Source organism: Ambystoma mexicanum, chromosome 2p (assembly GCF_040938575.1).
Source record: "Ambystoma mexicanum isolate Mex_15411 chromosome 2p, UKY_AmexF1_1, whole genome shotgun sequence".
In the NCBI taxonomy this organism is placed as follows: Eukaryota; Metazoa; Chordata; class Amphibia; order Caudata; family Ambystomatidae; genus Ambystoma; species Ambystoma mexicanum.
In genome coordinates, this window is record NC_090923.1 from 510,839,336 (window position 1) to 510,859,458 (window position 20,123).

The 20,123-nt window shown below is 44.6% G+C and overlaps 1 protein-coding gene across 5 annotated transcripts in view; it reads right to left on the reverse strand.

The window, feature by feature from the left end:
* ATG7 (autophagy related 7) overlaps window positions 1–20,123 on the reverse strand; it is a 2,414,869-nt gene that overhangs the window by 2,159,592 nt on the left and 235,154 nt on the right. The window contains exon 1 of one of the 5 annotated variants that reach the window (XM_069643925.1): window positions 18,035–18,127. The exons of 3 other annotated variants lie outside the window; for them this stretch is intronic. The gene's annotated coding sequence lies outside the window, so the exon portion shown is untranslated. Of the gene's footprint in view, window positions 1–18,034; window positions 18,128–20,123 lie in introns of those variants that run through there. One more of the 5 variants, XM_069643924.1, reaches the window with a different exon arrangement.

Sequence of the window (20,123 nt, forward strand, 5' to 3'; positions counted from 1 at the left end):
GCATCCCATAGTAGCACTCTTAAAGAAGGATACACTGTTTAAATGGTCTACTACTCAAGAGATGGCCTTTCAGCAGCTGAAACAAAGATTTACTCAAGGTGCAATCCTGGCCCAACCCGACATAAATCGGCCCTTTCTGGTGGAAACAGATGCATCTGACTACGCCATTGGTGCGGTCTTAAAACAAGAATTCGTAGACAAGATGGAACATCCTATTGCCTGCCTATCCCGCACATTGACTCCCAGCCAGAGCCACTATTCTGTCCTGGAGAAGGAGTTATTGGCCATCCGACAAACCTTTACCTACTGGCGCCATCTATTCTTGGGCTCTAAACATCCAGTGCAAGTACGGACAGATCATCAAAACTTGCAAGTCTTACAGTCCCTGGAATGCAGAAACAGTCGTCAAGCCCGTTGGGCCTTCTTTTTTGCCCAGTACCAATTCCGTATTCAGCACTTTCCTGGAACGAATAACATTATAGCAGATGCCTTATCCAGGGGTCCTGACTACGAGGCTGTTGAAGCTCGTGCCTTTCTGAAGAGGTTCCCTAATACTGTGTTTGTGGCACAAGCAAATTCCCTCCTGGAAGACGTCCGAGCCGAAACCCCTTCTTCCGAATTCTGGAAGGATTACATCAGGAATAATCAATGGAACCTAGTAACGAAAGATGGTTATCTCTTCAAGGACAAAATGACTGGCAATACCCACACAAAAACAGAGACAAAATCATGAATCTTTGTGATGACACCTTCCATTCGGGACATTGTGGCATCACTACCACTCTCCGCCTCATTTAGAGACAATTCTGGTGGCCGAAGAGGATTGCTGATGTAATAACTTAAAACCTGCGCAGTGTGCAATCAGAACAAACATGATAACAGAAAACCTGCAGGGCTCTTACATCAACCCGCATTGCCAACACGCCTATGGGAAATTATCGCCACAGACTTCATCGTGGAATTGCCCCCGTCCAGAGGATATACAACCATAATGGTTACCATCGATCCGTTTACCCATATGGCTCACTTCATACCTTTGTTCAAACTACCATCCTCGCTTCAATTGGCTGGGATATTCCTAAAACATATATTTAGGCTTCATGGATTACCTTCCAAGATCATCTCCGACAGAGGACCTCAGTATATATCCCAGTTCTGGAAACAACTATGCCAAATACTAGGCATCGAGCGTGCATTATCTTCGGGATATCATCCTCAGACTAATGGGGCAACGGAACGAGTAAATCAGACCGCGGAACAGCACCTCTGCTGTTTTGCAACCAAGGTCCAGGATGATTGGTCACTTTTCGTTCCTGTAGCTGAATTTGCTTACAACAATTCTGACCATTCGACTATCAAGACAAGCCCATTCTTTTGCAGTCAAGGATTTCATCCTTCAGTTCTACCATCTGTCCTACCACATCCTACCCCGGTTCCCTCAGTTGATTCCTGGATTGAAACACTAGTAAACGTACACAGGGACGCGAAGGAGCACCTGGAGAAAGCCAGGATAGAAGTCAAGAGATATGCAGATACCAAGCGGAGACCTAGCCCTTCATATGAAATTGGGGATAAAGTTTGGTTATCCTCAAAACTTCTTCCTCGACATTTACGGCCTAATAAACTGGCTCCCAAGTATTATGGACCTTTCTCCATTAAGGAAATCATTAATCCATTGGCCTTTCGACTTCAACTTCCAAAATCCTGCAAGAGGATACATCCGGTCTTCCACACTTCCTTATTGAAACCGTATGCACGATCCACCAGAACTACTCCTAGACCTAACCCAGTGCTCATCAATGACCAGATTGAGTTCGAGGTCTACAGGATATGTGATTCCAGATACAGACTGGGTCAGCTCCAATATTTGGTGGAATGGAAGGGATACCCCCTCCCCCCCCCCAGCAAACGCACCTGGGAACCTGTCTCAAACATGAATGCCTCCCATCTAGCACAAAGGTTCCATCGAATCCATCCAGGCAAACCCAGTGGTTCTGGGTTTAGGAGGAGGCATGCTGTCATGAACCACTGATTTCGGCCCTTCTGGACTTCGTGGTCCATGATGCACCGCAGCATGAGGTCAGTGATTCTTCCAAAATGGCAGACGGCCCAGAAACGCTGTGCTCTAGTCTTTACACGCAATGCTCTGCTTCCTAGAAAACAGGCACGCCCCGCAGCTCTGCATGTCTCAATGCAACTGCTTGGAGTTGTTAGGTGTGTGTATCGAGTCCTTGAACAGGACTATTTTCCAGTTCCTTAGCCCCTTTTTCTCCTTCCTGGAACCCCTTCCCGATTCCTGCATTTCTTCCGCTAGCCTTATCTCCCCTTATCCCGGATCCCGTCTTGTGCTCGGTGCCGCAGTCTTCCGGGCACTATCTGAGCATAGGATGCCTGGCCCTCCTTCCTGGATCCCGTCGCTGAACATTCCTGGATACTGAATGCTATCCTGCTTAAGGCAGTCGGCTTACCTCACGCTGGAATCCGAAGACTCGCGCACCTACCTGTACAAGTCTCGAACAGTGAGGAAGAAGGAAAATGCTCCCAAGAAGACCACAAGCAAGGAAAAACAGGTGAGAAAGAAAGAAGCGTGTGACATAGTGGCCACAGAGTGTATGGCTCTCCTGGAAATGTCATTCACAGCGGTACACGAGTATTCCCATAAGATGTTAACATTAAAGGATTTTAGAAATTCTGCATTCCATCGAAAGCAAGTTCTTGAGTTATTCACAATAATTTGTTAGCTGTAGATGCTAGATTTTTTTGAACAACGGATGACTCACGAGACCACTGAAATGTCGACATTTCATGATCACTATGGCACTGTTTAATCATTCAAATTTTACAACCTTGGTGAAAGTATATTGATCCACATAAAAGTAATCCATAATAAATTCACTTTTAGCTCTGCGCCATCTACTTTGGGGTGAATGTCAATTCCTAAAGAGCCATTTAAAATGATTAATTGGCATTATTTCATTAGTTTTTCCAACTTTCTACAGGTCAGATTGGCTGTTCCTTTGTGCGGGAACAGACACTGTAAATTCAAATCACCTGCTAAAATGGTATTGGTGTTGTCCGGAGCCTGCATTGCTATATCTAGCAACTGTTCAAGATCTGTGAAGTATTTAGCACCAGAAATCAAAGCTGGATTTCTGTAGATATTATTAAAAGCAATTGCTCCTTCACAGTATGTTATTTTAACCATTTGCAGATATAAATTTGAGGCTTCCCATAGATGTATTTTAAAACCTGAACAGATTTTGACAGCTACCATCAAACCAGACGAAGGACGGCCTTTCTGGGCAACTTTAGCTGGATGTAGAATAATGCTGTCGTCATTCCATGTAGGCTGTTCGTTTAGCCATGTTTCCTGAAAAGCTATTAAGTCTTAGGAATGTATTGAATCAGCACTAGGGCCAAACAAATGGGAAAAACCACACGTGTTCCAGGTAGCAAGAGGTATAATATTGCAACAGTTTCTCCCAGATAGTTATGTTTGTGATCTTTGACCATTACGTGAAAACAATAGTTTGTCACTGAAAGCTGAACTGCTTGATTTAGACTGCCTATACGTGTTGACTTGTCTAAATGGCGGTGTGAAATCGGTGTTTTGAGATTGTTCCAATCTGTTGGCCTCATTAACTACTGTAGGGTCTTGAGCTAGGACAAAGCCTAGAGCAAAAAGCTCAATTTTGGCCTGCTAAATGATGTTTCTTATTACACTTGAACGTATCCACAATCTTACCACAGACAAAAAGTGTCATTCAAAAATTCTACCTGATCAATATCAGAGGTGACATCTGCTAGAGTCGCAATATCCTCAAAGATGGCTAATATGCTTGTTCTGCTAAGATCGTACATAGGATAAGGCAGCGGGCACATTTCAGTATAAGTCGATGATATTGATTTGAGGTCTTTGAGTATTTGCAGTCCTTATTCTTAGTCCTGTCATTCTCATTTGACAAACGGGATTGGTTGTAACTAGGATTTTGAGCTGAAGAAGTGGGTACGATGGGCTGATTCAGCTGTTGATTCACTAAGTGAGGCCTTGTAAGTGACTTCAATTCAGCAATCCAACTAAGTCAATGCCTAGTCTGGGATGCCCAATGGAAGCCCTTATTTATATATTTTTATGTCAAGTTCTTAAATCTGGATGATGAACCTTATATAACGCCCCTCTCTTTGAATCCCCCTGACCTCACTGAGCCAAGAAGTAGGTTGTTTTGCAAATGAAAAGGTTTATAGGAAAAATTAAACAATATATATATCACACTTTTATGAATAAATTAATATTTGATAGCACACTTATGAGTATGAACAGTGATCAACAATGTATATTACAGTAGCACAATTCCTTAACTACTTAGGAGTTGGTATAGAAAGGATAAGGTAGCAGAAAATACTTTGTATGGTTTCAAGGAAAAGCAATGATGGAAAGAATGCAGCACAGAAATAAACTGGATATGGTTTCAACAAGAGATAATCTGATCACTTTTTGCCTTATGACAACTCACTCCTCCCGCCCCCCTATGAAATATGAAGAGATGGAAATGAGGGCACACAGGTTTGCAGGAATACAATCAAAAGCAGTTCAGTTCCCGTCCCCACCCCAGCAAGATTAGAGAAACAGGGATGATTTTAAAACACAGGCCAAATACTCTTAAATGTGGTTGCAATGAAGTGAAAACTATGCTAAAAATTATTTTAATTCCCTATCGGAGATTCAGTGTAGGTGACAGCTACTTTGAATTAGTTCAGGACAACACTAGCAATGATTCAGGAATGATTATCAGGTTGAAAACGAATTTCAGCAGTGGAAAGCAAGAAGCAGCTATTTTTACAAGTGGTGAAATTGAGCTTGTTTGCAATTCGCGACACTTTTTCCGAATGTGTCGATCGCGATTACGGAAGGTCGGTTTGTTGGAAATCTTAGGTTCTTAGCTTTTAAAATGACAGTTAAAATCTCGCTTCTAGGACATACGGTTCAAAAGATACGGACGTTTTTGTGGAGGTAGATTTTCAGAAATTAAGTCAAGATTTCAGAATGACAGATGACACTTTTGCAGCTTTGAAATCACAGAATGAACACACAATTTCTATGCAGTTCTGGACAGGTTGAAATGGATGGAATGAGATTACTTTAGACTAAGAGATGTCTATGCACATTTCTTGGCTGGATACACGCTCCTAGTTTTGGACTGGAATGGGCGTGGGACTGCACTCCCGCCACCGGATGGTCTCTGGCACTGGTTCTGCTCACAGCGTGGCCTCTGGTCTGCTATCGGCACGGCACATCGGTCTGACGGGTTCTGGATACAGATCTGCTTTCCGAGTCTGGGTCTAGGACAGGGTTCTAGCCAAAATCAAACAGCTTGCCCCAGTTTGGTTAGGTTGCTGGATTCTGAGGCCTGCTGAGAAGAGTTCAGCTTTTTGGGTTAGGCACCTGCTTTAGGTTCTAGAGCTGGGTTCTAGAATCTGGTCTCTGGAGCTATCTGGAATCTGGAGTCTAAGTTCTGAAGCCTGTGGTCCTTCTGGATATTGTTTGATCCCGCAAAGTGCTGCGCAAGACAGTGGAAAGAGCAGTGCCTATCTGGGTTTCAGTGGTTCTTTTTATGTCTTGAAAGTGGGTGGGAAGGCTGACTTTCTATGCCCAACCCACTAAGGATTTGATAGGTTAAAGGATTTTCTGTGCCCTGACTGGAGAAAGGGTAGTGAGTCAGAGTGATGCTACTATTTTACAATCTAATGAAGAAACGCCCCTTTGCTTTTACTTAGAACCCAATTTTTTATAACCAAACATGTTTTCAAGGTACACAAGTTGTTGAAATTGCATGTACACATCACAGATGAATTAAGACAGTTCTCTGTTCAACCCTGATCTTTCTAAGAGCTTGGGTGCAGAAGTGACAACGTTTTGCGCTTTTAGTGGGTTTCGCCATATTGGTTTTTCATCAAATCTTCCACGGGGGTACATCCCCTCTCTGCGCATATTACAGTAAGTTTTCATTTTTCTGATATAACCACAGTGTCTGGAATATTAATTAATAGCGGTGTTCGGTCTCAGAACATCACACAACGTCCAGCTTAGTCTCAAATTGTGAGTGAAATTGTCATTTTAAGAATCTCCAAATTGTACATTTTTGTCTGCTTGGTATAATTAGTTATCAGTATTCTCACAAAACATATATTTGCTGGACTCTCTGAATCCACAATCGTTTCTCTCCGCCCCTAGAAACTTGGCTTGACTCAGAGATCAGATGTCTTGCCTTCCCCCAGAGCAGTGTTGACAGTTCACACCCAAAATCAGCATACCCTATTCCGCTGAAGGCATCCTTTGTCTGTGTTTTCCTGCTAGCAGGGCATCAGTCCAGGGTGCCACTCTCCATTTGATTAACAGAAACTTGTGATTTCCTGCCTTCTTGTGTGGAGTTTTGAGGTGTGAAGGCTTCCCATGGACCGCAAACCTTTGGAAGTCTGAGCTGCATCAGGATACTGTTTAGCTTCTGAAATCCATGTCTCCTGTCAGAGTTTAGATCACCAGCGCCGGTCATTGGTGGGCACCGGTATTGCACCCATTTTTGACAGCTGCCTTAAATTAATACATTTCAAAAAGGGGATTTTACTCAATAGCATATGATCCTTGCTAACATTGTATTGATGTGGATTCTGCAGTAGAGTAATGTAGAACACCCAACCAGAAGTTGGATTTTTTTGGTGGTTTCATGCCCATGATTTTAGCAATTTGGACAATCAAGAAATGAATTGTTGAACAGCTCTGTAGTCCTTTGTCTGCTTTTGTTCAGTGGGCAGCCAAAGGATGGGGCTGGCAATGGTCTCCTGTATTAACACTGACAGAGACAAAAGAAGATGGCAGCCTGTACGTCAGGTTCATGCTGCGCACTTTCTGGTGATTTCTGGCCCGCAGCATGCTTTCCGGCGGCCATTATGATGTTTCCCATGTCAGTAGTGCACAATGATGTTGTAGGGCTTGGATGCGTGGATTGAAACATCCCACAAGCACCCCTCTTGCGATGGCCATTCTTTTCCATCAATGGAACTCGCAAGACTGGGATGTGCGCCTCATCTTCTTCCGATTCCGCAGATGGCAAAGTTCGGTATCTTTTCCTCCATCAGGGTGGATCAATCAGTTCTCCTCGCCGGTCCTGATGGGAGTATTGGGCGGTACTCCGGGCCCCTCAGATCTTTGCTCCCGGTCCCAGGGTCGTCCCCCTTGGGCAGTCTCCATGGTTTCATCTCTCCTAGGATGACAAAGCAAAAGCGGCAGAAACATATTCATAGACATTTCCCCACCACTATTAATGTAGTGGGGTGAACATATATATTTTTTAAATCAGGAGACATTTGCATTCTTTTCACTGTATTTTAGAGACTATATGTGGAATATTTTAGGATTGGAAATGTATTAATCGGGAGCGGCCCCCTCTGGGATTGCAGAGGACTCCTCCAGTTGCTGCAGAGTGTGCCTGGGGTGGCAACACTTTAGCTGATTAATATGGACCTACTTTTCTTCCCCTTCCGCCAAACTGCCTTTGGGGATGCGGATCTTGTAGGCGACTGGTGAGATCTTGTCTACAATTTCAAAAGATCCCTTCCATGTAGCAGAAATTTCCGCTGTTTGGCCTGGTTCCTTTGGAAATTGTATAGATAAACCCGGTCTCCTACATTGTACTCTTTCCTAGTAGTCTTCAAGTCATAGTGGGCTGATCTTTCTAGATTTCGCTGAGCATAGGCAAAAGCATGTTGAAGGTGTTTCCTTAAATTCTCAACATACTCATGAGTTGTGGAGGCAGTGATCAATGTTTGCTCTTGGGTCCTGTAGAGCAAATGCTGGGGAAGCAACATCCTGCATCCAGTCATTAGCTCAAACTGTGACATTTTAGTTGCAGATGAAGGGGTAGATCTGATGGCCATTAGGACAAGAGGTAATCGGATATCCCAACTTGGCCCAGAATCTGCCACAAACTTAAATATGCCCACAATGGTTCGGTTGTAACGTTCTACTGCACCCGAAGAAGCTGGTCGGTAAGTAATGTGTAGCTTCCTTTTAACCCCTAGTATCTCCCACATCTTAGTCATTACTTCGCTGGTAAAATGGCTACCTCTGTCTGACTCAATCCTTTGGGGTAGTCCAAAACGCAAAAAGATGTGGTTGATCATGAGGGCAGCTGCTGTTTCTGCCTTACAGTTTGGGGCCAGGAGACATTCCACCCATTTAGTAAATAAGCATGTCACTGTCAACATGTACTTACTTCCCCTCCAGGAGCGATTCACGGGCCCCATGTAGTCGACTTGCAAATCTGACCATGGCAGTGGCATCCTCCTCTTTTGGAGAGGCGCACGGTGTGTGAGAGATGTTGGCTGAAATTGTGCACACACGAGACACCCCTTCAATTATTGGTCGAGGTCCTGCCCCATGTGTGGCCAGTATGCAACCTCTCTTAAGATCTCAAGTGTTGTCTGAAACCCCCTATGACCGGCTGTGGCCGTATCATGGGTGTGACTTAACATCAGGCTTCGGAATGAGGTAGGGACCACCCACTGATCATGACCAGCTTGGGATTTCCTTACCAACAAACTGTCTTGGATTCGGAAATTTTTTGGGACATTTCATCAACACTCTAAGGTCCTCTTTCCCAATGTAATCGGTATCCGTCAGGGGAAAGTTCTCAGAATCCTCAATGTGTTTGTAAAACTTACCAATTATTGGATCCCCCTTCTGAGCCGTAATCAAAATCAGCATCTGGGGTCTCCTTACTCCATTGTGCAGTTGAAAGATCATTGTGAGCATTTGTCTGGGACCTAGTGATAGCAGTGACCTGGATTTCCCCTAATAGCGACTCAATCTCTATTAGATCCCCTTGGATGGCCCCGGTTTTGGCCAGCTGATCAGCTAAGTAATTTCCAGTTTTGTCTGGTCCCTCTACTTTGGAATGACCGTTGATCTTTTTCCAGTAGATGGTCATCCCATTCGAGGTGACCAGATCATCAATAGTTTGGATTAACTTCCCATGTTTTAAGGGTTTGTTATTAGCACATAACATGCCTCTGGTTTTCCAATTAACCAGATGCTCCACGAACCCGTTCCGTACATAATCAGAATCTGTGATTATGGCCAGTTCATGGAGTTGATGTTGGACAGCAGTGAGGATGGCTTGATGCACAGCCATCAACTCTGCCACCTGACTACTTCGGGGCCCAATCTTGTACCCAGCGGAGGGTTCTGGGGACTCATTCACCCATGCATTCCCTACGCCGGCCACAAGTTCTTTTTACCTGTTGTCAACATGGTAGAAGCATCCATCCACATAGACAGTGGGCATTCCCTCACACTTATCTTCTTCAAAGACTTTGTGTGGGGAATTAAGGTATGCCTCCATGTTGTCCTTGATTTTTAGACTTTCGTCCTCGAGACAGTTTTCTCTGGCTAAATCTTGCAAGTCAGACAGACCTTGCGCGAGGAGACTTCTTGTTTTGGCCATATCTGACCTCCACAGGAAAGCCTTGCATTGACAGAATCCAGGAAGTAATTCGGGAATTACTCACATTTCCGGCCCGGATTCTGTCACTTTGGAGATATTGCAGAGGCTGGTATGGAGTCTCCACTATGATGTGTTCCCCCTGGATAAACGGGCAGTAATTCTTCAATGCCCACACCGTTGCCAGGAATGCCTTCTCACAATCGTTGAATTTTTCCTCCACAGAGGATAAAGTTTTGCTCGCATAGGAGATTACTTTATTGACCTTGTCATGCTTTTGGTAGAATACTGCCGTGAAGCATGTATTAGAGAACCCTGTCTCCAAGAAAAACTCATTTTTTCTGACATGGTAAGCTAGGCAAGGCGCTGGTGAGAGGCTTCTTTTGAGCTGTCTTACTGCGTCGGATTGTTCTGGACCCCATTCCCACTTGACCCCCCCCTCTTCAAGAGATGAATCAGGAGTCTGGTGATCTCTGCGTAGCCCTCAATGAACTTTCTGCTGTAATTAGTCAGTCCAAGGAGGCTCCTTAGTTCCCGCAGAGTTGTGGGGTCCTTCAGTTTCTGAAGTGCTTCCACTTTCTTTTCCTGGGGACAGAGACCCTGAGGAGTAATCTCATGCCCCAAGAAATTAACACGGTTCTACACCACTGTGCTTTCTGAAAGGAAAGTTTTGCTCCGGCGGCCCTCAGAACATAACGGATCTCTGCTATGTGTTCCTCCACAGATGAGCTTTTGATGAGGACATCATCTACATAAGCCAGGTTACCCCTCGCACCCAGGTCGGGCATGGCCTTGTGTAGGAAAATGTTGAATTAATTGCCGGAGTTGAGGTATCCGAAGGGAGTCCGGGTCCAGGTGTACTGCTGGCCCCCAAAGGTAAAAGCCAGTTTGTATTGGTCCTCCCTACTGACAGGCACGGTCCAGTATCCATTGGTCAGGTCTATTGCAGTGAATACTTGTGGCCCTTGAATCTGGGCCAGCCCTTGGTCAATGTAGGGCAGAGGCCATCGGGAAGTATGGACCCGTTTGTTGAGCTCCCTAAGGTCGGCGCAGTCTCCCCACTGGCCGTTTGTCTTCAATATTCCCAGCACCAGATTATTGAAAGTACTGTGTACTGGACGGATTATCCCCCGGGACTCAAGGTTCTTAATTATTTCAGTAAGGGACTCCATGGATGCGAGAGGCAAGCGATATTGCTTCACAAACACTGGAGTCATGCCAGGGTCCGTCGGAATTGTTGTGTGGATGTCGGTACGACCACAGTCATAGGAGTCCACCGCAAAGATTTTGGAAATCCAAGAAAACTTGTTTCAACCTTTGCTTCTGCTCCAGAGTCACACAGGCATCAGCTAGGTTGACTCTCTCTTCAACCATCTGCCTGAAGCCTGGAAAGACTTCTGGTTTTGCTATCTCAGCGGCCTCCTCCAGCTGGGTGGAGAAGTCCCTGATCAGAGTGCTGATTTGGACTGGAGGCTTCAGGTTGGAAAAGCAGCCCTCATGGACCTGGAAAATCACCTCATCCCTTCTGACGTCACAAGTCATATCTTCCTTACAATAAGGGCAGGAAGTGTACACCAGGAAGTTCCCCCCCCCCATGCCGGGTGAAGATCCTGTCTGGTGTTGTATTGTTATCACTGTCACTGTCAAAACAGTCCTTGGGGATTAGTCCTAACAGTTCATTACCTAAATTAATGGAAAAATGTTGGTCATCAACCGCCATTCCAATAATGGTGCTTACGGCTAGAGTAATACTCTTTAGTCGCTGTTATCCACCTCTATTGGAATGGTGTCATGTTCTATGTTGACTAATGATGTTGGGTTTACCCCCAACCCTTGCTGTTGGAGAGAAGCATTTAGATTAATATAAGCATCAGGGTTTTTCAAGTTTTGTACTCTTTTAACTTTCACTTCCAGGGAGAATTGTCGGGTCCTTTCTGGGATGGTGACTTCCTCTTTAATCTGAATTTCAACTGCATAAGGTAGCAATTGAGCTGACCTAAATGCTTTTTCTGGATCATCAAAGCCCATGGGATTATCCGCTAACCGGGACCAAGCGTTGAAGTTTATTAGGTCCAAACTAATGGCAAAGCGATTGAGAATGTCACTGCCTAAGTAAAAGGCAGCAGTGACGTCTTGCACGACCCAACAATTATGGACTATGCTCTTGTTGCCAATGGAGATTTTGAGCATACACCTGCTTGGCAGGAGATGTTTGGAATTGGGTGTTTCCAGATCCATTTCCCATTTGTCTATCAGTTTGAATGTGGGAATGGCTGGATCTTTTGGGAGTTGGCAGAACATGGCTTCGCTGATGAAGCTCTTACCGTTGTTCACACACACTCGGGCGAGAACAGAGTCCTTCCCATCATTTAACTGAACAGGGATGGACAATTGCTCCCCAAATTATTGAATATCAGCCAGGCTCTAAGCTGATTTCACATCTTTCTGGACTATTGGAGTGGGAATGTCCGATTGTGGATTAGTAAAGAATTTCAGAGTGTTTCCTTCCAGTGTGGAATACCACCTTAAACTGGAAGGAAGTTTGATTTTCAGAAATAGAGAGGACTCCCTCCCCCGCCCCCATCACCAGTCTGTTGTCCTACTGCTGTTACTGTGACGTCTGGAATTTGGTTGTTCTGGAAGTGAAATTCTACTTGGTCAGATTTTTGTTCAACCATGTGGCAGGTGCCGTTAAAACTAACATGGTTGACACTCTGTTTTAATTTTATTGGTCGACTAGTCTGGGTCCAGAGGACCTTGTTTATGCAATCTATTAGGGGTGACAACCTTTTCAGGAGGTCATTCCCTAGTAAACAAGGGGTGCCCTCTGGAGTCACTATTATGACCGGGTGTTTCACCTTGTGTCGCCCAATTTTAATGTCCAAATACGCAGTCCTCTCGACGGGAATTTCCTTCAAGTCAAAGTTCTGAAGTTGTCCGAGAGAGGTGAGAGGAATACGGTAATTCTCCCCCCTTCCTGCATTTAGTTCATCAAAGGTCTTTTTGGACAGAAGAGTAGCTTGGGATCCAGTGTCCACCAGTGCCAAAATTGTACCCTGCCCCTGTACTTGTACCGGGGCATAGTATCGTCCCTCCTTCTCCTCAAGGGGGCAAAGATAATGCACATTTTTGGACAACTGGTGGGCTAATTTTCTGGTTTTGGACAGGAAAGGGAAGAGATTTGGGCAGAATTCTGTGAAGAGTCTTGGGAATCTGAAAGAAAAAGTTGGCAACTGGAGATAGGAGACATTTTGAGTTCCCCTGGTTTCGGTTCTGGGCCGCCCCCCCCTTTTTGGAGGCAGTCACCAGGATGGGTTTGAACCAGGGGATTTTGATGCTGTTGGTTCTGGGATGAGATGATGGGCGGCGCTAGCTCAGTCCCCATATCTACCCAGTCTGTCTGTGAATCCCTTGGGACCCATTTTTCCTTGGGAGGAGTTCCCCCCGTCTCTGAAGGAGAGGATCCTTTTCCCAGGATCCTCCGAGGATCCCTCTCCATCAAATTGGAAGATCTGTACCTCCTCCTCAAAGTGAGTCTGTTCGGGTCCTTTGTTTCTCCTACCTCCTCTCTGCTGCTTTGGTGGCAGACTTTCAGGGGTAGGAGATTTTGTTTCCGGTTCCTGGGTTTCCAGGGGCTGTTTACAAGTGGGGAAGGATGCTTCCTCCAAGGCTTTACACCCCCCTTCCCCTTGTGCCTCCTCCCTGGGAACTGGTGGGTTATCGGGGTGCTGCCCCCGTCATTGTGCTGGAGCACCAGGCCCAGAGTTTGGTGCATTCTGCCCCAGCATGCCCATCTGAGGGTTCCACTGAGCCCTTAGCACGCGACCCAGCTCCTGTGCCATATTTTGGACCTGGCACTCTAACTATGAAACCCGCTCAGGCTGATAGAGGGCTCTGTTTTCTCCACTGGGCTGATCCCAGGAAGGGTAGCTATCCCTTCTCTGGTAGTACCACGGGTTGGGAAGATTTGGGTACCCCTCAAACCTTGGCCTCCCCTCTCCCAGATTAGGTTGTCTGGGCTCAGGGAATTGGGGAAAGAGGGATGGATGATTTTGGGGCTGGAAGTTAGGTGGATACCTGGGAAAAAAGTTCTGCCCATGATTTGGGGAATTTCTGCCCTCCTCTGGGAAGTTAGGAGGGAAGTTCCCTGGGTTAGGTGCTTGGCTGGATCCCCCCCCTTGGGCTTGAGGAGTCCACACATAACCCAGGATGGGTCGGTTTCCCTTGTAGCAGGGACTTGCATAGTCAGGGGAGTGAGGGATCCCATTTGTGGGACTACCTCCTTGACTCCCTGTCCGTGACTGGCCCGAGGGCCTTCTTGGCTTGGAATTATTCTGTACAGGCAAGTTTTTAGCCCCCCCTTAGAGAAACAGGGATGATTTTAAAACACAGGCCAAATACTCTTAAATGTGGTTACAATGAAGTGAAAAATATGCTAAAAAAGATTTTAATTCCCTATAGGAGATTCAGGGTAGGTGGCAGCTACTTTGAATTAGTTCAGGTCAACACTAGCAATGATTCAGGAATGATTATCAGGTTGAAAACGAATTTCAGCAGTGGAAAGCAAGAGACAGCTATTTTTACAAGTGGTGAAATTGAGCTAGTTTGCAATTCGTGGCACTTTTTCCGAATGCGTCGATCACGATTACGGGAAAACTATAAGGAGTTGGAAGGTCGTTTTGGAAAGCTTGGGTTCTTAGCTTTGAAATGACAGTTAAATCTCGCTTCTAGGACATATGGTTCAAAAGATAGACGTTTTTGTGGAGGTAGATTTTCAGAAATGAAGTCAAGATTTCAGAATGACAGATGACATTTTTGCATCTTTGAAATCACAGAATGGACACACGATTTCTATGCAGTTCTGGACAGGTTGAAATGGATGGGATGAGATTACTTTAGACTAAGAGATGACTATGCACCGTTCTTGGCTGGATACTCACTCCTAGTTTTGGACTGGAATGGCCTCTGGTCTGCTATCGGCACGGCACAGCGGTCTGGGTCTGAAGGGGTTCTGGATACAGCTCTGCTTTCCGGGTCTGGGTCTGGCACAGGGTTCTAGCCAGAATCAAACAGCTCGCCCGGCTGTTGAATAGTTTGGTTAGGTTGCTGGATTCTGAGGACTGCTGAGAAGAGTTCAGCTTTTTGGGTTAGGCCCCTGCTTTAGGTTCTAGATCTGGGTTCTAGAGTCTGGTCTCTGGATCTATCTGGAATCTGGAGTCTAAGTTCTGGAGCATGTGGTCCTTCTGGATATTGTCTGATCCGGCAAAGTGCGGCGCAAGAAAGTGGAAAGAGCAGTCCCTATCTGGGTTTCAGTGGTTCTTTTTATGTCTTTTGAAAGTGGGTGGGAAGGCTGACTTTCTATGCCCAACCCACTAAGGATTTGATAGGTTAAAGGATTTTCTGTGCCCTGACTGGAGAAAGGGTAGTGAGTCAGAGTGATGCTACTGTTTTACAATCTAATGAAGAAACGCCCCTTTGCTTTTACTTAGAACCCAATTTTTCATAACCAAACATGTTTCCAAGGTACACAAGTTGTTGAAATTACATGTACACATCACAGATGAATTAAGACAGGTCTCTGTTCAACCCTAATCTTTCTAAGAGCTTGGGTGCAGAAGTGACAACGTTTTGCGCTTTTAGTGGGTTTCGCCATATTGGTTTTTCATCAAATCTTCCACGGAGGTACACCCCCTCTCTGCGCATATTACCGTAAGTTTTCATTTTTCTGATATAACCACAGTGTCTGCAATGTTAATAAATCGCGGGGTTCGGTCTCAGATCATCACACAACGTCCAGCTTAGTCTCAAATTGTGAGTGAAACTGTCATTTTAAGAATCTCCAAATGGTACGTTTTTGTCCGCTTGGTATAATTAGTTATCAGTATTCTCACAAAACATATTTGCTGGACTCTCTGAATCCACAGTCGTTTGTCTCCGCCCCTAGAAACTTGGCTTGACTCAGATCAGATGTCTTGCCTTCCCCCAGAGCAGTGTTGACAGTTCACACCCAAAATCAGCATACCCTATTCAGCTGAAGGCATCCTTTGTCTGGTTTTTCCTGCCAGTGGGGCATCAGTCCAGGGTGGCACTCTCCATTTGATTAACAGAAACTTGTGATTTCCTGCCTTTTTGTGTGGAGTTCTGAGGTGTGAAGGCTTCCCATGGACCGCAAACCTTTAGAAGTCTGAGCTGCACCAGGATACTGTTTAGTTTCTGAAATCCATGTCTCCTGTCAGAGTTTAGATCACTAGCGTCGGTCAGTGGTGGGCACCGGTATTGCACCCATTTTTGACAGCTGCCTTAAATTAATACATTTCAAAAAGGGGATTTTACTTGATAGCATATGATCCTTGCTAACAGTGTATTGATGTGGATTCTGCAGTAGAGTAATGTAGAACACCCAACCAGAAGTAGGATTTATTTGTTGGTTTCAAGCCCATGATTTCAGCAATTTTGACAATCAAGAAATGAATTGTTGAACAGCTCTGTATTCCTTTGTCTGCTTTTGTTCTGTGGGCAGCCAAAGGATGGGGCTGGCAATGGTCGCCTGTATTAACACTAACAGAGACAAAAGAAGATGGCAGCCTGTCTGTCAGGTTCTCACTGCACACTTTCTGGTGATTTCTGGCCAGCAGCATGCTTTCCGGCGGCCATTATGATGTTTCCCATGTCAGTAATGCACAATGATGTTGTAGGGCTTGGATGCGTGGATTGAAACATCCCACAGCCTATGATCAATTCCATTGTCCTCACTGACTTGCAGCAGTGTCTGTTGTGTACACCTTCACCCGTTTCAGAAATAAATATTCTTTTGATTTCTGAATTTCCATCCTAATTTGCGGGAGTACAATATTACTCAAGATCGATTCACTGTTTGAATCTACCGTTTTCCCAACCACATCAGAGTACATTTGCTTTGTTGTAGCATTAGCTTCACTAGAAGTGAGCAATTTGGGTCCATCCATTTGAGATGCAGTTATAGCTGTAACTAAATCATCCAATGGAGGATACAAGGCAATTGGAATTACATTTGGGATGTTGGCATCTCGCTTATTGCGCGCCCTATTTTTATACTTAGTAAGAACAGCAGAACTAGCATTCAAGTAAATTGTTTAACACTGGATTTAGCGGGAAGATTCACAATTTTTTTGGTTCTTAGTTTTTATTTATATACATCTATCAGCTTGTCTTTTTGTCTTTGATTTCATGTCAAACATGTTACACATTGGAGGCAGTTTGTCACAACCAGTTTTTACAGGGTTCCCCAGAACCTCAGGATTGCCTGTTCTATAACAGGACATGATTGTTTGTCCCTCTTCTCTTCACACTGGCGTATTATTTGTGTGAAGATAGGAAGGAGACTTGTCACAAGCTACTGGGGGTAAACGAAAATTAAATGACTCATGCGGAGGAAAATGTTGCACGTTTTGAACTCTTGTCAGTAAATTGTAAGCAGGAGGTAGTGCCAAGTCATTTTTTTCCAACTTTTCCTTGTCAAACTTTGCCATCCATAATACAATCTGGTCGCTTTGTTTCGATTGTTGTGTGATTTTAGGGTCTCTAGGTTTCAAATAACTTAGATATTGATAATATGGTCATGTTCATAGCTGATAACATGATTTCAAGTAGAGGGGACTGAGTGTTTGAGGGAATAGACAACAAATGCTGAGTCTGAGGTAAACCAAAGGGAAAGTGAGTCTTACGGGAAGTGGGGCGAGTAAAAGAGAGAGAGTATGGGAATCATGCATAGAATTGTCAAAGATGTTTGGGGATTGTGATAGACTAGAGGCAAGTGTATTTGCAACCTTGCTTATGGGTGAAAGAGAGGAAGGTATGATATTTGATATATCAGATTCAGTGCCCCCTGCAACAACAGGCAATGTTCGTACCTCAGCAGACAGCTGTTCAACATCCACAATAATAGATTTAGATGAAAATAGATTGATAACATTATATAAATGTAAATCAACATAGAATCACTGTCCACATTAGGCAAACATACATTAGAAACAACAGCCTGACTGGTTAAATCGATGGTGAGTGGATGTGTACTGATTTGTTTACAACTAGGAGCCGTCTGAGCTATGGATATTACTGTCAAGGGCACGGATGATGGAACACTGGCACCAGACAGTATTATTAAAGTGTCCGAGATAGAAATGCTGGCAACATTATCATTAATTGCTTGCAGCACAGGCAGGTTTGTTTCTGCAAAAGTAGGAGACACACTTGCACACTCAACGTGTTACCACTTAGTTCACTTTCAGATCGGGGCAAGCAATGTCCCCAGCTGAGTTTTTCCTGCTTGGGTTGTTAAACGAGCCTCCAAACCGTTTTTTTTAGTCACGTTGGAAGGCATTTGCTTCGGCAGTGTTGCTTTGAGAAGCACCGAGGCACACTTGGCTACAACGCGAGTAGGCATTCCTGATGTCAGGAAATAGAGATGACTTTGCATACAACACACAATATCCATGGAATTAAACAATAAGTAACACAGACTTCCAGCAATGTGATTGGAAAAACCAAAACATACTCACTCAATTGTTAACCGCTCCCCGCCCGGAGTGCAGTTTGCTGCGCTACACAGCGAAGCAGCAAAGCAACATTTCCGAGAATTTACCGATAAGCGTGCGCATTCCGCGCGCGTGTCAGATTATGTAGGAAGGCTGGCGTGGGGGGCGGGGCTTAACCACAAAAATGTAAATATCACGGACAGAGTTGAGAAAACACGTATCCTGGAAAGACAAGTTCAGACAGTCCACTTCCGAGCACTTCCCGATACGCGCGCGTTTCTTGTTCAACGAGATCCAAGAAAACGATTGACGTGTTATAAGAAGACTTTATCCTGAAAGAGATTTGAAAGAGGCTTTTCCAAAGGAACACACACACGAGGACTCCTAGAAAGTGCATCATCAATAAGGCTGTGTGTGCCAGGAATATGTGTAACATTGAACTAATATTATGCAAAGAAATATGCCCAACTGGCTTGTTACTGTTCCAACACTCCAAAGACTCCAACACCTGAAGATTGCAATTGTATGTTCTTATTAGTACAGGAAATGAGGCACACAACAAATGACACCATTTTAAAAAGTACTGACACATGGCCATTAGTTATTTTTCAAGGACAGAATAGTGCTTTTTTTGCCATCGCAATGAGTCCTGGAAAGGTAAGCCAAGGTGTTTCAAGTCAATTGGTATGTTGTTGTTTGAGGATAGCCCCCAAGGCCACGTCAGAGGCATCTGTTTCGACCATAAATGGCTTTGAGTTATCAGGTTGCACCGAAATAGGGGCATCTGTAAACGATGGGTTCAAGTGTTGAAAAGACTTCTCCTGGTTATCTGTCCACTATAAACGGGACACTCTTCTTCAGCAGGTGGGCAATGGGCAGTACAATGCTCGAGAATCCCAGTATATACTTCCTGTAAAAGTTTCCCAACCCCAGGAAGGATTGGACCTGGTTCACCGAGAGTAGTTGCGGAAGTAACTTTGAGAGTCCACTGGTATGCCGGAGCTAATGTATAACTGAATGGTTGACTGGCATTTTTCAGGCCTGGCAAGTAAATTCTGTACACAAAGTTTTGAGAGCACACTAACATGTTTGGGATAATCTTCACTGCTGCTTGAATAAACCAGAATGTCATCCAAGTAGATTATGAAGAACAGGAAAAGAATGTCTGAGAATACCCTACCCATAAACCGTTGGGAAATGGCTGGGGCATTCATAAGACCAAAGGGCATAACCAAGTATTCAAAATGACCATAACGTGTTTAAAATGCTGTCTTCCGTTCATCGCCTGTCTGGATCCTGACCAAATAATAGGCACCCCTTAGATCGAATTTGGAGAAGATGACAGCTCCTTGTAATACCTCCAGAATATCAGATATGAGTGGCAAAGGGTACTTGTCTTTCATGGTAACTTGGTTTAAACCACGATAGTACAAGCAGGGACGGATTTCAGTGGTTTCTTTTTTTGGCACGATGAACAATGATGTTCTGGCTGGTGACTTGGATGGTCTGATAAGTCTGCTCATTAAATTTAAATCCAGATATTTCCCTACGGTAGCCTTCTCAGGTGGAGACGAGATAAACATTCTCCCAAAAGGAATGATGGCGTCTGGTAAGGTTTCTATCACACAATCCTCTGGGCGATGAGGTGGTAATGCTCTTTTGTGAAAGAAAAAACAAGGAAATCATGATATTCAGCTGGCACCTGGTGAACATAAGATAATGATTTAGGGCATTTTTGGTCATCGGGTATGGTTGTTTCAACCAATACATCTGTGCTGTTCCGCAGTGAGACATACAAAACTCAGACCAAAGGAATAGGGTGTCAGCTGTCCAATTTGCATATGGATTGTCACGGCGTAACCATGGAATACCCAGCACAATCGGATAATGGGCTGGCTTGATTATTTCAAAGTGTAAAAGTTCCAGATTTTGATCAATCTGCATCACAAAGTTGTTTGTCTCTTCAATTATGGGTCAGGAGGATAATGGTTGTCCATCAATACCATCCACGGTCTGAACTGATGCTTTGCTTTGACGAGATACATGAGTCTGCAGTGCCCAGTCATTGTCTATGAATAGACCCTTAGCACTGCAGTCCACCAAAGCCAGGACC